Raw genomic sequence first — 18552 nt, 5'->3', positions numbered from 1 at the left:
TCTCTTCTTGAAACATAATGTGATTCAAAACAGCCACTAGGGGACAGTCAAAACATCGGGTAATGTCGCAAGGCGAGTCCCTGGATCAGAACTTTAAAATAAAAGCTGTTTTGCAGGATTTTAAAAGCATTTGATTGTTTACCCAGGGTGGAGGAGAGAACAAAATATATTCTTGGTCATACTAACATAACATTAATGGAAAACAGCCGTAAAAATCACACAAGCCTGCAAAGATTTTTACTGGCACACATTTCCATGGTAGTGCGATGACAGCGCAGTGTCTGCCCCGCGCCTCAGGGACAACAGTTGTAGGACAGTGAATCAGCACAAAAGAGGTAATGAGGTCAGTCCCCCAGTGCCCTCTGATTTAAAGCTGCCTCCCAAACAGCGAAGGGTCAAGGATAACCATCAAAACACAGATCAGCAGCATCGGTCTTAATGGAACATTCACAGGCAGCTGTATTGGTAAATCATTTGCTGTCTCTGTGTGTGTTTTTAATGTAAGCGATGTCTTTTTAGATTCTGAAGTCAGAATTATTACTTAAAAAAAAATTCCCATAGCTCCATTTAACCCACGCTATTTGTGGGAGGTGAGGAAGAAGTGACTCATGAAATTGCCAAAATGCTTGTGAAAATGCAGATGAAATGGTGACAGACTCTGAAGCATTCAGCTCTTATTCTTTAAAAATCTTTCTAAAAAGAGAATTGGGCTAGGAGTAGGGAGGGCATGAAAAGGAATTAATTCTAAGCATTATGTAGAATCCTAGACCTTTCAGCTAAAAGTATTTTAAAGTCCTCAGCATGTAATATTTTCCATTATTTCTAGCCTGTAATTTTTCTCCTTAGCCACTTTAAATAAAAAAAAAAAAAACCAAAAAACCCTGTATACTGTAATATCACATACAAGAAACTTTTCCCAAATTAGCTGCAGTTCAATTGACCATGGAAACATGGCTATATATATAGTTTGCAAATGTTAAAAGTAACTAGAGGATCTTTAGGGATACTAAGCTTGAATGTAATGAATAAGGACAGAGCACACTTGGTTTCCTAAAGCAGAGCTCAGCCAGCGGGCGCCAAGACTTCCCTGACCCTGGCTCCTTGGAGGAAACAGTTTTAGGCACTTGGAGCTGAGACAATGGGAAATAACCACATCCTTATTTCTTCAAAGTGAAATGACTAATTCTAACTTGTTGACAGTAAAAAGCAAGAAGTGTGATACTTAGGTCCAAGACAGTTTCTCCAACCATCTGTCTTAAATGTAGCTGCAATTCATATATTGAGCATAGTTACTGATATTTTTGTCAGTAAATACGTATTTTTCATGTGAATGCATAGAAAAGCAGATCACTTAGTCTAATGTAAGCCATCTTACAATGGTTCTTCTGACTGTATTTTAATCTAGTCTCCTCTCTAATAATCTATGTCACCTTGGGTTTGCTTTGTCTTTTCCTTCTACAAAGCAGATTTGCGTGGGAACAGTAGAATCAGGCATGCCTTAAATATTTGGCCACTTGGAGTCATTCTACTTACTGTAAAGACACAGGGAAATCTTAAACAGTGATTCCTAAGATTCCTGAAGAGGTCTTCATAAACTATGTGCGTTCTGAGCACCAAACGGGTTTTATACACCTGGTTCTACCTCAGGCGAAAAACCTAGGCTACACTTGTAATTTCAGGACAGGTTGTAAAATAAATTACTCATGTGTAAAGGTAAAGGTTCAGATCCTAACATGCCTACAAATTTGAGATTTTGGGTGCCTGGTTAAAATACGCAGTGGAATCAATCCTAGAAATTCCTCTCTGAAGCTTCTCTAGTCTCACCAGGAGAGATGCGCACCCCTGTGGTTTCTACTTGCATCTATCAGATAGCCCTGTCCATCTTTTATTATAGCTACTGTACAGTCCTAAAAAGCAAGGTAGTGTCTCATGCACCGCTCATTTTCCCTGGACTGTCTTGCACACTGGTAATTCAATGAAGGTTGCTTGGATGAATGAGATTGCAAAGATAGATGGTAAGCAATGGATGGGACTCACCCAACACATTTTCCTGGGTGCTTTGCCTCTAGTGCAGTTTAATCCTTCACTCCAGAGGCAAGACCCAGAGCTTTCATGGATGGCACCCCATCTTGTTCAGGTGCCGGTGCTGCCTCAGGCCATGTCTTCTAAATGCATGAGCTATTCAACCTCTTCTTCAATGATAGTCAAGGTTCTTGAACTGCTGGACGATATTAACTGATACTCCTCAGTAGGATGTATGGACTGGGCCACGTCTGGCACAGCATCTCTCACACTGGAGGTGCTCTCTACAACAGGAAAGAAGGGCAATGGAACAATATTAAGCTCTAGTTTCTTGAATACAGACAGAATTTTCAAAACCAAATCTGCCAGACTCTTGGTACAGATCACTCGTTGTTCTACTTGGAATCCTTCCTGTCTCTTCCATCTTCACACTCAATAATGCCTTTGAATAGGCCATATTGCTCCCATCACGATAGTTCTATAAAGTTGGATGTTTTAGGAAAAAGTTGGGCTCTCTGATGTCTTATCTAATTTGTAGCTATTTTCTACTTTTTCTCTCCAGGCTCTGTTCTTTTTCCCAAACCTCCTCCAAGTAATGGTGTTTGTGAAATTGCTTGCACTTTAATTATTTTCAATATGTACTCCACCCAGAAGCCTGTAGCACTCTTGTGTTAGGAGTGAATGCTGAGAGATAGAGGGATAATCTGGTATAACTAAAAGGAAATAAAAAGAATTAAGCTTGGTGCCAAAACAAACACTGAAATAAAATTCTGCCTAGTTTTTTATTATTTTTTCACAGTTTGCAGAAAAATCTCAAAATTTAATGAGAACAATTGTTTAACAAAACAGCACCAAAAATGGTCATAAAAATAAGTGTGGGGGCGTTTATGTACTAAGCATGATTTTCCCTTAGTACTTACTGAAAATTCCCCCCCTCTCTCTTTCTTTCTCTCTCTTTCATTTGTCCATTCATTCTTTCATGATTACACACGTAAGCAGATAAAACAAAGGAGTTTTTCCTCTTTTGAAAGTACAAAAAATGAGAGAAATGCGAAGGGGTCAAACATCTTGCAAAAATGGCAAAGTGAGACTGAACTGTCTTCAGTGTACACTGTAATACTGATCATTGTTTTGCCAGGAGAAACATGTAATATACTGGCAGAGTCACAGTTCTGGTATATCAACCATGTATATTTTAACTCTCGTATAATTTCATATATTTAACTTCATTTCCATAACTCAGTACATCAAAGTGTAATGGATTCCCAACTGTAAGAATTTTGAGGGCTTTGTATATACCCTTTGAGGCTGTCATATTTTTTCTTTGCTTTTATTTAGAGTCATTTGATTAACAGAAACAGGAACTCCTTTGCGGCATCTGTGCCAACGACTAGGTAGCTGTTCACCAAATTCTTTTTTCTTTCCTCCCAAGTACACTTTGGGGCAACATGTCATAACCAGCATTGCAATTGTTGGTAGCCTTGTGACTAGGTGCTGGTCAAGGGAAGATGAACAGAATGAACAGTAATAGTATATGAAGAGTAACGTATATGACTCTCACAATACTCTCTCTTTTTCCCCCTTGTACCCATGGAATGGAGAAGTCTAAGAATCAAGAAAAGGACCTACAGCCTACATTGCTGCTTGGAGGAAAGCTGCCCAGGAACCAGCCAGCCAAGCTAAAGATGTAATATGAGTGACAAAAAAAACTTTGTTTTGAATTACTAATCCAAATTTTAAGCTTCGAAATTTTAAAGTTCTGTCTTATAGTAGTTGGCCTGTCCCAACTAATACAACAGTCTGAGAAAATCAATGTTAGTCTAAACATCTTCATCACTGAGAGCTGGAATGGGAAATCAAGTTGCTGGGAACTGAGGTGAACAGAGAGATGCACTGTTCTCTCCCTCTCTGTCCCTCATTCACGAAGCACCAGACTAACGTAAGATAGCCCTGGCAAATATACTGTGAATATTCAACTCAGAAACACATTTAGTAAGCAAAGCTCTGTGCCAGAAGCCAACAGGAAGGGTCTTCCTTTAGTTAATCACTAGATGCGAGTGGTAAATAGTTCTTACGTAAAGGGTAGAGACCGAGAAAATGCACAGCTTAATAAGACAATCAACTAAAGGCTTGGGTAGGGAGAAACAAACCAGGCATGAAGAAATGGGGGGGAGAGGGAGGAGGAAAACCTGAAGGAGGAGGTTCAGAATGGGAGTAGGAGCTGGGGCTCGGAGAGGTTCCTTGAGGCACTCCAGAGGATTTTCAAAGGGACCTTGAGGACCTGCCCAGGGATGAGGAGAAGACAGGAGGAATAAGCACCCATCTTGGACCTGATACCTTCAGACTTCTCGTCATCATTTCCCATCTTCTTCAGTTTTCCCTCACAAATCTTATTTCCTAATCACTTAATTATCATTCCATTCCCTTAGCTTTCCTTTAAAATAGATAGTCTATTTCCTGGTTTTGTATAGCCAATTTCAATTATAATCTCCTACACTAGACACAAGTTGAAAAAGACTAATCAGGACAAGTACCTCTCCATACTTTCCCAAGCCACACTCCACAGTTATACGCTAAGGTACACCCCAGGTATCTTCTCAGTCTTGGGACTGTCACACCAATCAAGCAATAGAAATTTCTGGATCTTTTTCTGCCACAGTGAAGGGCAGACCATTGTGCAGAGCCTTGAATTTCTATGCAGAATTTTTTTGTAAGATATGAAAAATAATCCTGCCCTAATTTTTGTGATTCTGGAGTTGGCTGCCACTGAGCAAGGTTGAGCAATCTATTTCTCTGAAGGGAACGCCCATCTTTCTGGGAAAATTTAGGCACATTCCTTCCTAGAAAAGAAGGGAGACTAAGTGACCTTTGGCAGACTTTTAAGACCTAATGGTCTAAAAAAAAATGACATTTCATAATGATGACATGGTATGATCGTGAAAATTTTGATTTGATGTCGCCCACTGTCTTTCAATGATCCACAGTGCCTTTGCATGTACATCATTTAGCCTTAAGATACTTAGTTTGGTAATAGCCTCACTTGCAAACCCAGGTAGATTACTTTGTTCAAGGCTTCTCAGAGACAATTGTAGGCTTAGAACTGTGCTTGTGTTCAAAGAATAACTAGACAGAGACTGGAATGTTATCCCTTTTCAGTCAAATGTGCTTGAATAGCCTAGATAACTCTGCCTCCTGGACCTTTATCTGTGCAATGGGAGTAAATGGATGGAATAGGTTCCTTTCCCCTTAACTTCTTTGACTCTTCTCATCCCATCCAGTGGGTCAAGGAGGGCTCTCTTTGCTTTCATCCTTACCTTCAGTGGAGAGGGGTCTTTCTTTTAGCACAATATTGAGAACTTTCCTGAACACTCCAATCTAAAGGAAATATTCAGTTCTCCATCACATTTTCCTGGTTTATTTTCTTCATAGAATTCATCATTACGTGAAACTATCTTTAAAAAAAACTATCAGTTCACTTGTCAACCATTTGCACCCCCCCACACACATATTGGAACATAAGCTCCATGTCTGCTTGTTCACCACCATATGGTATAGTACCTAGCACACAGTAGTCACTTAATAATTAAGTGAATAAACCCAAGATGTGCTATGAGAAGTGATCAATATTAGCTTCTGTGGGTGTTACAGGCGCTTCCCAAGAATGGGAAAATACACTTCAAAGAGAACTCACCAAGGCAGGCAAAGTAGCACAGTGACATAAAGTCAGGACTGAGGGAGAGCACAGAGGACGAGGTGGAAATGAGGGTGAGGCCCTGAGCCCTGCAGAGAGCAGACTCAGCAGTGACTGGAAGGCAAGCAAGAGGAGCAGCAGAGGAACAGTTCACTTTACTTTGTACTTCAAGGATATTTCTAATAGACATGAGTAAGCCTGGGGCCGTTCCTGTTGGACTTCCTAGCTATTGGGGATGCAATAAGGCATTACAACTGTGATGCTTATTCCAAGTGGTGCTGTGAGGATTAAAACTGTCTGAAGTATATACAACCCTCAGTACCCTGATATGGAAAAAATTGTAGCCTCAATTCCTTGGAGTCCTCCTCTCCCAGGCATCTTCTGCATCTACTTTACTTGTTCAAACATGCACTCATAGCTCCTACCTTTTAAATAATCTCTGTCCCTGCCTCTTCCTCTATCTCTCTGTTTCTGCTTCTGAAAGAACTCCCCACCCCATCACTGACTGGCCTACCACAATCCAGTAACAGAAAGGCTCTCGCTGAGGCCACCAGTAACCCCCTGTGGTCACCAGCAAGGAGCTTGTTCAAACCCCTTCCCTCCTACCTCTTTGCAGCATTCAACAAGCTTCAGCACTTGCTTCTTGAAACGCCTTTTCCTCTGGCTTTTCTGATACCACAGCCACCAAGTTCCTCTCCCACCAGGTAGGCCACTTCTCACTCCCCATTGCTGCCTTTTCTTCTTCTACCTGATTTTCAAATGTGGAAATTCCTCAACAAGGCTGAAGGTCAGTCTTGGACCTTCTCTATTTTCGTTCTTTAAATATTCTCGTCTGTGTCTATGCTTTAAATTCAACTATATTACAACTTCTAAACTAATAGCCTCCAAATGTATAGCTCAGCTCCAGATCTGTGTATCCAAATGTCTACTTGACACATCCACTTGGATATCCTACAGACATCACCAACTTAACACGTCCAGGACAGAACTCAGGCTCTCTCCTAACCCCAGCCCAAGCCAACACACTCCTCTTCCAGTCTTCTCAATCTTGGCAAATGAGACCTCCATTCACTCAGAAGAGTGCATTTCTTCCTCAGCTTCTGTGACCAATCCATTACTAAGCCCTGCCAATCTTCTCTCCAAATTAAATTTTGACTCTATCTCTTTCTGTTCCTTCACTCTGGTCTTACCTCCAACATCTGCCATCTGAAATTTTTTCCTTCAAATTTTGTGCAACTTTAATTCATTTGTAAAATTCTTATTATATCCTAGAATGATAATTTTAAAATAAAATTTGATCATATCAGCTTGCTGATCTATCCGCAAATAGGATAAAATTTGTCTTTTCCATGGCCTGTTCAAATAATGTAGCCTCTGCCTACTTCTGGAACTGCAGCTCATCTCAGATTCTTATCCCTTGCCATGCATCAAGTATTCTTCCACCCTTTACATTTGCAAGATTTTTCCTACCCCTGCACCTTTGCACAACCTGTTTTTTTCTAGATGGAGTGTTTTCCCATCTCCTTTACCTGCCTACTCTTAGTAACTCTGAAGATTCCCATTCAAATATTTTCTTGATTCACCAGTCTAAACTAGATCTTCCCCCCATTTTTCCTTAACTTTATTCTTTTTTTTAATACTATTTAACACAATAGGTATTTATTTAGCTGTACAGGTGATTATTTATAATAGTTACCTATATTATCTATATTATAATAAATAATTGATATATTTCAAATAGTAAGATAATATAGACAATATTATATGTAATTATATGTAACTATATTTGTATTTATTTATATTTTTATATGTAAAATTATATATAAATATACGTGTAATTATATATCTGATATAATATAATTACATATAAAATATACACATAATACATATGTATAGGTCTCTGTAACTATATAGCATGTGATGTCTCCCCAACTAGAACGAGGGACTATATACGTTTTCCTCTCTATTATATATCTTGTACCTAGCGCAGTGCTTGGCACGTAACATGCATATAATAAATAAATATTTCATACATTTCATAAAAGATTATCATTACTTAGCAGTAGTAATAAAAATATTTCTAGTAATATTCACCTAAATTCCTTTTCTGAAATCCTTTGAGCCAGAAGTGTTTGGGAATTCAGACAATATTCTGATTTTTGGATTAATGTGCACACACACCACATTAGGGAATAATTCTGGCAGGATCTGGGGTAGCATCTGTAATCAAACACTAATAATTCCAGAGCTAAATGTACCAATATTTATAATCAGTAGAACCAGTTAAAACTATGAACAGCCCCACATCAGATCAGGTCCAAATTTATCACCAATGAAGCTGTGAAAACAAAGTCTTTGAGTTTCCAGAAGAGTTTGGATTGGGAATGGCCCATAAAGAATGGAGAAGCTGGCCCAGCCCTGCCATGATCTCTGGCTTTCATAAGAGGTGCCTCAGAAGAGCTCACTTTCCCCATGTGAAAAAGCACTTGACTTTTACTCAGACTGACCCAAAATAAATCCAAACCACTCAAGAGGAAACATCTGAGGATTTTCAGCGGACTTCAGTTACACGGACTTTCCACCATGAAATTCACTCTCACTGAAATAACTACCTCCTGGGAGCACTTAAAATTCTCCATTTTGCAATAGATTTGGGTAGAAAAAAAAACTTAGGAATCTGTCCAAAGCCAGGGTCACTGCTGCCCAAGATGTATTTAACAATGAAAGTTCTGACTCACCTGTCCCTGCCTTGCCCTACTCATGGCTTGTATGACTTCTGTGCTAACTTTCCTGAAACTTTTCCAAGTGTGTTTGTGCTTGCATCAAAAATACTTCCCCCTTTAAATTCAACACAGTGCTACAAGTCACTGATTAATCTTTGTCGTGATTGTTTTGTTTTAAATTATCTTATCCATAAAAGAATTAAGCAATTATGAAAAAGTTCTTTCAAAAATTAACAATAGACTCACAGTAAAAAGGGATTAATTAAGGGGGGAAATTCAAGATGCTTTATATTCTGTCAAAATATGTCTAAGTGTTCGGAGTCATGTCTTCTCACCTATCTTTTACCACCATCCAGTGGGGGGAAGCAACTCTCCTAAAATAAATCTCAAGCAAGTTTTTGGATGAGAATCTGAATTTTAAAACACCTGATATATAATTGTGACCTTACTTAAAGTGAAAATCATTTTCACTTTAGTGTTATTGGCATGAAATTTTGACACATAAAGGTATTCACGATGGTTATTATATCAGAAAATAAACAGATGAATAAACAACTTCTGAAGGCATTATTAGCCTACTTTAAGTAAGTAGGCTACTCTGGTCTACTGGCCTATTTTTAAAGTCTTCTATTAGCCTACTTCAAAAAAGTAAAAGAACAGTAAGAGTCAGTCAAATATTCATGAGGGAACAAGAAGCAGATCATCAATGGGGGGGTTCACTTTAGCAAATAAGAAAATATTTTGTAAGCATCTTTAACTTGATAACCAAATGTGCATTTTTAAGTAGGTTCAATAATAAAAAAGATATGATAATATCACATCTTTAATGTAAACCATCACGTACACAATCTCTGAAAAGACAATTTCCTAAAACAATAGTATTATATTTTAAATTTTTCCTTCCATATTTGTAATTGTAAAACAAATGCTAGATGTAACTTTATTTTATCTGAATTCAGAGCCATACAGATACATCTTAGAGCTGATGGCCTACCAAGAGATACTTTAAAAAGAGGCAAAACACTGTTGGTGACGTTTTATTCAGTCTTAAAGGAGCAGATACACAGAGAAGTGGAACTCATTCCCCTCTTAAATTACAAAAAGGGATGAACATGAAGATGCAGCTAGAGTCATTTTAAGCTCTTGTTTTTTTAATTTTTAAATTCATTTTTTAAATTGTGACAAAATAACATAAAGTTGCCATTTTAACGGTTTTTAAATGCACAGTTCTGAGGCTTTTAGCATTCACATTCTTATGCAACCCTCGCTGCTATCCATCTCCAGAACTGTTTTATCTTCCCAAACTGAAATTCTATACCCATTAAACCCTAACTCCTCATCCCCAACTCCCCCAGCCCCCTAAAATCACCATTCTACTTTCTGTCTCTGTGAACTGAACTATTCTAGTTAACCTCATAAAAGTGGAATCATACAATATTTGTCCCTTTGTGACTGTCTTATTTCACTTAGCATCACTTCCTCAACGTTCATCTATGTTGTAGCGTGTGTCAGGATTTCATTCCTCCCTAAAGCTGAATGATAGTCCATTATATGTATATACCACATTTCCTTCATCCATTCATCTGTCTATGGACACTTGGGTTGCTTCCATCTTTTTGGCTATTGTGAATTCTGCTGCTTATAAACTCTTTTTAAAAAACATTTCTTGTAAAAGGAAACATTTCTTGTAAAATATTGGTTAGAAAAAATTCTCAGCAAGATAAAACCAACACCGTTTGCTTTAAGTGAAAACCTATTCAATCAAGGAAGAAACTGCATGTTATTCAGTAATTCTACAATCACCTTCCTGCAAGTTAGGGGTTGTTTCAGTAGATGAAAAGCATACTATCCTCTTAACCAACTTCCCTCCCAATCACCAAACTCAGTTTTAGAATTCATGTAATATAGAGACTGTAATAAAACATCTTCCTATTGTTACCAAATTTGTGCCATTGAAAGGTGACAACCATTTGCCAAATTCACCAAGACAGTAAAAAGAACAGAGGACAAATTTTCCAGAGAAATGGGTTTACATCAATTCTGTGGTTATATGTAAGCTTCAGAATCACAACAATCCAAGTACTAGGTGGATTCTAGGATGAATTTAAGTCTATCTTAAACCCCACATCAGGAAGTTTTTTTTTATTAAGACTTTATTGTAATATGGTCCATTGCAGTGAAGTTTTAAATGACAGACTCCCCATATCTTCTCAGAAAAGGTGTGATACGGAAGACACCACAGTGATTAATCTTGGGCAATTCCTCACTTTACATCAGGCCAAGAAGCAATATTTTCCTATTACATCATCTAGCCTCTTACCTTAAATCATTTTAGGAATAAAGAGGGAGATGAACTAATTAGTAATATCCTATGTTTCCTTTTATGTGTAAAAGGATGATTCTAGCATAATTTGATGGTTTTCAAGGCAGCACACTAGGAAGTTATTTCATATTTTCAGAGATTGAGTGCCATGAACTTATGTCTCCTTGAAAGAATCCAAACCTTTCAGCTCAGGAACTGCTATTAAAATGGATGTGTTTATCAAAGGCCAGATCTTGTTCACAGCTCGCCAGACTGAATGCTTCTTGGAGATGAACTGTTCACATGGGAGAATTATCACATTGCTCAGTAATACATGTAGTTCCCTTCTCACGAGTCTAGTGCTGTTTCCTTAGTCCTGCCCTCCTCACACTCGCCTTTCTTCCCAATCACTGTCTTAATGTTTCCTTTCAATGTGATTTCATGACGAACGCATAGAGAAATAACTTTTGGGTTTCATACTATAAAGAAATCATAATAAAACACTCTACTATTGCTTCTAAATTTGTGCCACTCAAAGGTGACATCTTGTCATTTATTTAAAAATACTGTGTTCAGCCTCTCAAACAATGTCACACAAAAAGCAAGTTAAAGGGAAAGAAAAGACATTCACCTTTTTGTCTAATAAAGGATTCAATCCTTGCAGCAAATGCTGAACAAACAGATATTTCTTGCTTTAAGTGGGGGTGGGGTAGAAACCCTCTCTTTGTAGTTTCAAACACAAAATCAAAAAATTAGGGAGATTATTATTTATATTGCAAAGGAATTTTTTTTCATATATGGGCTCACTGAGCCTCAATTCTGCCTTCGGAATCTTGCTTGAGTCCATTTCATTGACAGAATGTAAATTATACCCACAACATCAAAAACAAAGGAGTCTGGAAAATAAGACTCTCGGACTTCCAACCCTGTGATATAAGGGAGAGCATAAAAGGGTGTGGAAATGCTGATTTTATTTATATATATATATAATCAAGTTTCAAGTGAAAACCTAACCAAGTTTCAAGTGAAACTTGAGACAGAGAGACAGAGAGAGAGTCATGTTATAGAACAGATTCATATCACACACACACACACACACACACACACATCTGCCAAGTTGGGTAGAGGGTTTCTCTTTCTCGCTTATCGGCTGTGCTAGCCTGAGGTCACACCATCCATACCAAGGGTATCCTACATGGACTTGCCTGTAGGCTCTTCCACAGAGATGGTTATAACACTGCTTTTCAAATGGTCCCCGCCTACTTTACCCTTGTACCCTTTTCTTAATGCTGTCACAGTTACGCAGCAATGCAGAGTTCAAAAAAACAAGCCAGTTAAGCCTGGCGATTCCATTCTGTATTTGTGAATCAAATGGAGAAGACTTTTTTCCTAAGACTTTGTCTAGAGCAGCCAGCTGGCTTGCATTTATAAGCCAGTTTCAGCATGTACTCTTGTGTTTGCATCTGAGTAGTTTCTTATTTGGCAACATTTCTTGAATATCCACTCCAAAGGGAAACAAAGAGAAACCACAGACATTTCCCTGGATGAACATACATTCTAGTTAGTTTCCTGAGCACCTATTGAGCAGCAGAAACTTTACATACATTTATGCACATCATTAAAATAAATCTGCAAGGCAAATATTATTATCCTTGTTTTACAAAAATGAATAAATAAATAAAAAGGACAAACTAAATATCTTGCAAAACCACAACTTGAATCTAATTACTGCTAACATAGAAACACAGAAGTGGTACAGCCACAAGCACACCACAGTGCGGAAGTTCCAAAAGGATGAAGAGGCAAGCAGAGGGGCAGTTGGATAAAGGTAATTATATGGAAAACTAAAGGCTGCTGAAGCAGATCGATAACCCCAGATCCCTTTTAAAAAGCAAAAGTATAACACTTACACAAAACTTGCACAAATGCCTTATGACACTTAAAATCATGTTTTAAAATTAAAACAATGCTAATTTAGCATTCACATTTGCTTTCCAACATGTCAATTTTCTCTTAACAATATACAATATTATGCACTATATTTTGACACCATACACATAAAAGCTCCAAGTTAATTAAGAATCTACAACTATACAATCACTTCCAAGGAAAATTTGATGCCTAAGCATGGTTCTATGTTAACCAGGATAATGCAGTATGACCAGAGTTCATAGGATTTTGCTACAGCAAAAATAAAGTGCACCTTGCCTGGCACAGGTACTAACTGTTGCAGGCTCCTGTCATTGTCTGAGTTAACAGACTAGCTGCACTGTGTCATTGGTCAGAGTTTTAGACTCTCCAGTTCTTCCATACTGGGGTGGACCCAGTCAAAACAAAAGGGAACATGAACTATAATCTAGTAAATAAAATAACTAATCTGGAAGATTTAGGCTGAAACCATTTCTTGCAAGTAGGAATTTCGTACTGCCTCAGCTGCCATCTGCATGTCAGCCATATGCTCTGTCTTACTGTCCTTCAAGGCCTTTAATTCATTGAGGCACATACAATATTAAACACTGGGCCTTGCCTTAGAATTAAGTTTCTGAAATGAAAAAGATCAACCTAACAATTGACATTATTTTTAAAAGCAAAAGTTGTTTTTTGCTTGGAAATCACAGTTACCAAAAAAAAAATTTTTTTAAGGCTAAAACTTTTAGAATCTTTGACTTAGCTTACCCAGGCAATAGTCTGTTACCCATATTTCAAAAAGACTTAGCCTACTTCCCTTCCTAAAAAATAGTATTTGATGTTACTGGGTTCGTGTCAAATAAAAGACTTAGCTATGCTGGTTCATCACTATTCCTGCTTCTGTTTGTCACAATAGGGCTCCAGGGTGACTCACAGTCACAGGACACTATTCCATGGTCTCTTCAGTTCATCACAATTATCGTCATTTCCAAGATGAAAAAGTTGGCTTAAATTTTCTTTAAAGTTCTTTTCAGCCCTTATTGTTGGCTAATTTTTAACGTGGGTTTGAATACAAAGGCTTTAGCCAAAATAACAAATCCAGGCAAGTAAAAAGCAATAGGTTTAGTAATTTTGGTGTCACATAGATATACAATTTTAAAAGCTAATTAGCCATTTCTCAGTGAGACTGGAATTACCATCATTGAATATTATTGTCCACCCAGAACCACCAAGCACACTTTCAAGTGCAATAAAACATGGTTTAGCTACGAGCAGAAGCGGAAGCAGATCTCATGACCCAAGGTTGTGATTTGCAAACATTCTCATTTCTGCCCTGGCTCCAGCCATTGCAATTGCAATTAATGGGACCCCAACCCAATCTCAACCACATACACACAGAATAATTTTTAATCCTGTGAGATGAAGAAATTGCAACTCTACATTGATCAAATGATAAGATTTTTCCCATCGTTACAATCTAAGTCAGCTAGGGCTGGGTAGACAAAAGCAAGAGATGATCACAGGGCCTTGTCACAAATCTAATCATATTTTCTACTGAAGGACTCCATCAAAAAGGTACATGACTACAATATACGTTTAAAGGAGAATTTTTATTAAAATGGGCATTTCCTAGCAGTCACTCAAGAAGGACTCCTAGTCTTCCCTTTTCCCCAATATCTCTTAATGTAATTAGCTCCATACAACTCTAGGTGATTGTCTATGTATCTCTGAGATGTAATCACTTACATGATTTTTGTACTATAATTAATTGCTGTGGATCTGCCTGTGATGTCTGTTTATCAAGAGCAAGAATGGGGGGAGGGTATAGCCCAGTGGTAGGGTGTGGGCTTAGCATGCATGAGGTCCTGGGTTCAATCCCCAGTACCTCCATTAAAAATTATAATAATAAATAAATGAATGAATGAATGAACAAATAAACCTTATTACCTCCCTCCCCTCAAAAAGAGAAAAAAAGGAAGAACTATCTTGTTATTTTTCTTTCTCCACTGACCTATGTCCTCCACACTTTTTGGGAGGTATAAGCACTCGAAGGTATTTTACAAACAAAAATCCCCAAAATCAAAAAACATATTTTAATTACTTTTACTTCTTTTCTAATCTCTGAAATACTAGTTTTAATGTTCTATTCATTAATATCACCAAATCTTTTAATATGACATTAAGAAAAAATATGTAATCAGTTTAAAGATTTTTTAAATTAGAAATTTTATTTCAATATGTATTATAATTGTCAACTTCTTTTGTTCCAAATATGAACTTAAGCAAGTGACATTTACCTCTAGCTTCCAAGGAAGTATCCTTGTCTGTATGTTTAAAGACTGAATGTCATCTACTAACAAAATGCGGAGCACCATTATTTAATTTTCTAGTCTGAGCCTTGCTCCCATGGAGTGCTAATTCTCTCTGTGCATCCTCTTTTTCTTGTAAACTATGGTTTCCTCAAGCACCGGAGTAACATTTTATTCCTATGAACACACAGGGACTGGCAGACTAAATGATGTTTATGAGTGATTTACTGTATCTTCTAAACCATTCTGGTCTAAAATTTACATCAATAGAAAAATGGTAATCACATCATCTCAGTGATTAAAGTCCCTATCTTCTATTCTATAAAGAATATTATAACATTTTCCTCTACTTTCCCAGGAAAAAAAAAATACAAAGACATAAGGACAAAAGTTGCGAAATATTTTAGCACACAAAATAGCATTCATACACCATTACTAAAATTGTATAGTTGCGGGAAACAAGTAGTAAAAGTGCCAAAATATAAGGTGATATTTTGCAGAGTCAAGCTCATTTTTAGTACACTGAAATGTATACTATCTGCCCTTTCACACACATAAAGAAATCACTCGGTCTATAATGTAATGTACTCTTTCACAAAAGTATTACATCAGGTGCTATTCCACTGGATTTAAAGCAGAGAAGGTCAGCCAAGCACTTGGGCCAAGACTTTAAGAAAGAGTCAGAACTTGGGTTAGATGCAAGTACCCTTTCAACCCGAAAGGAATAAGGTATCTTATTTTTTAAGAGCCCATTAAGTATGTGGTAAGCAGAAGAATGACCCCATCAAATATATCCATGTCTTCATCCTGGGGTCTGTGAATGTATTGTCTTACATGGCAAATGAGATTTTGAAGATGTGATTAAATTAAGGATCTTGAGATAAGGAGATTATCCTGGATTTTCCAGATGGGTCCAATGTAATCACAAGTGTGTTTATAAGTGAAAGAGGGAGGCAAGAGTTTAAGAGAGAAGGAGATGCTATGAGGGAAACAAAGTCAGAGTGATGAGTATGAAAAAAACCTGAGTGGCCATCACTGGCTTTGAAAGTAAAAGAGTCACCGTTTAAGAAATACAGGCAGCCTCTAGAAATAGGAAAAGGCACAAGGAGCAGTTTTCTCCTAGAGTTTCTAAAAGGATCGCAGCCCTGATGACACCTTGATTTTAGCCTCGGGAGGCTCACTCCAGATGTCTGACTTCCAAATACATAAATAATAAAATTATATTGTTTTAAGTTGCTAAATTTAGAGTCATTTGTTACAGCAGCAATAAGAACCTAATACAAGCTCATTAAGCCCTCAGAACTTGGGTCCAAACACTCAATAATCACATTGTAATAAAAACATAGAAAGAATTAATGCACAATTTATACTAGAGTAAATCAATGTGGAAGGAAGGAAGGAAAGAAGGAAATAGAATTTAGCAAGTTCACAAAAACACTATGGTTGCTCAAAATTCAAAGCCCATGACATTTTGAAGAAACGGGCCACTGAGAGGGGAAATGTTAGGGAGCCTAGTAAGTAATCCAAATTTTTAAAACTGAAAAAAAAAATTTTTTTTTAATTTAACAGGAATGAGATGGAAAAAAGGGTACAGATAGCCAGCATTGCTCAATAGACCTAAGCATTGCAGTATAAGACAGGTCTCTCTGGGGGCGCACCTCAAGTTTTATTTATTTTTCTATGCTCTTGCCCCAGCATACTACCTTAACAGAAAGTAGACAAGAAGTATCTGTTGCATCAGTAAATACCAGCTCCAGAGGAGTAGGCTCTAGAGAGAGAGCCATACAAAACAAAAGGTGATTCTTTCATTCATCTAACACATATTTATTCAGCGCTGATTCCGTGCCATGTGATAGAGTAATAAGAAAAATACGGGCCCTGCTGTCATGACGCTTCAAACATTCTTCGGCTTTCAAATCCGCTTCAGCACTTAAGCATCTCTGGCATCAGTTTCCTACGGAGCTATGGCTTTAATTTCATAAATTACTATTTCATTTTTGTCAGGTTTTTATATTGTCAAGAATCTGAATTATTTGAGGCCATGGTTTACTTATCTCCTACCGTGTACCAATGGAGCTGAGTTATTTTAGATAGCATTTCTCATACTCTATTTAATAAGATAAAGCTCCACAGTCTACCGACTCCTTAAGGGAATCTTCTGCCTCTAGCTCCAGAGCTTCTGTCGCCCCCCAAATGACTGAAATGAGTTGAGAAAATCCAGGCAACATGGTGAGAGGGGATGTCCCAAGGACAAAGAGAAAATGGAAAGTACTTCAAATTAATGTAAGAGAGGTGATTGAATTTTACTGAACATCATGGATATTCACGTTCTCATACACCCTCAATCTAGCAGGAACTTTATTACACCCCCAGGGTGCCCCCAGTGCAGTGAAGGGTGCTGCAGAGTGTACATACATGCTCAGTAGATGAAGCAATCAATGCCTGGTGGTCAAGGCTGGAGCCAAAGTGTCCCTCCCAGAGACAAAGCTATCCTCTGGTCTGATAAATGGTATACCCACCAGGAGCCCTAGACACAAGGAAGATTCTAACCGATTTCTGGTTTGAGCCCTGATGGAGAGGGCAAGCAGAGCTAAGCATTTGGTTAACAGTTCAGTCATCACTTCTTTAGTTTACCACCCTGAGCCCTGGCAACACTCACTCAGAGCCAACCCCGACTCAGAGCCAGGAAGATCAGGTCTTCATGCTTGTGGCAAATTCACAGGAGGAGACCAGCGGGGTGCTGCAATGTTATACAGATTGAGAAGAAAGGCAAATGGGGAATTGCTACTTGTATTTCGTAATTTTGCCTAGACTAATAAACCTTTTTAAGAGCACTTTAAAAAAAAATTAGAAAATGTTCTGAGTGCCAGCCTAAGGAAGTTTTATGAAGTGTACAAAATGTTTTTGATCCTCTTAAGCCTCATCTTGGCTTGCTCCCCTGCCCTCGTGCCTTGCTCAGCTCAGAGAAGCTCTCCCTGCACTGACTTCTGGTATCAAATCTCGCTGCTAAGGATCTTCCCTCATTGGGAATACTGGCTCCACTCATTCCCAGATGACTAGAAAATGCTTCACTCCCTAACTCCAGCCCCAGCTGTGCTGTAACTATCAGCAGCCCAAAGCGTTACTCCCAAGGAATCCTGCCCTTTAACACGGAGTGTATGGAGACATTTCCTTGGCCTCAAGAAATGCAACTTAGCACATGTGATATTCATCAAAAAGGCTTGTCATCCAGCAGAAACTTACTGTCAGTTTGATAGTGGCTACCCTGCTGGATGTCCTGTGCATGTGAATGTAACACTCTAGGAGTCAGACAGATAGCATTACAGCATGCAGTGATCAAATCCTGCACTAGGAGGTTCACCCTATTGGCTTGCAAATGAACAAGATGACAGAGTAAGAGTGAAACAGCAATTAGGTCACATGCTGTCCTGGTGTGGCTTTTTCCTGTGTATTAGGTTCAGTTTTGGAATATCCAACAAACATCCCAAAAGTGTGTCATGCTTCTGTCAAGTTAATATTTTCCTGCTTACAAAGATGTTCTTTTGTCCTTGGAAAGTAATCTAATAGAATTTCACTGTGTTATGAACAGCTCTGCCA

The 18552-nt window shown here is 38.1% G+C and overlaps 1 protein-coding gene across 1 annotated transcript in view; it reads right to left on the bottom strand.

The window, feature by feature from the left end:
- The window catches only part of SCEL (sciellin), a 173704-nt gene that overhangs the window by 141382 nt on the left and 13770 nt on the right, over window positions 1-18552 (bottom strand). The window contains exon 2 of the mRNA XM_045509153.2: window positions 2038-2306. The gene's annotated coding sequence lies outside the window, so the exon portion shown is untranslated. The remainder of the gene's footprint in view (window positions 1-2037; window positions 2307-18552) is intronic.

This window comes from Camelus bactrianus, chromosome 14 (genome assembly GCF_048773025.1).
Source record: "Camelus bactrianus isolate YW-2024 breed Bactrian camel chromosome 14, ASM4877302v1, whole genome shotgun sequence".
Classification (NCBI taxonomy): Eukaryota; Metazoa; Chordata; class Mammalia; order Artiodactyla; family Camelidae; genus Camelus; species Camelus bactrianus.
Note: the sequence above shows the minus strand (reverse complement) of the source record. Positions and strands in the feature narration are given on the sequence as shown.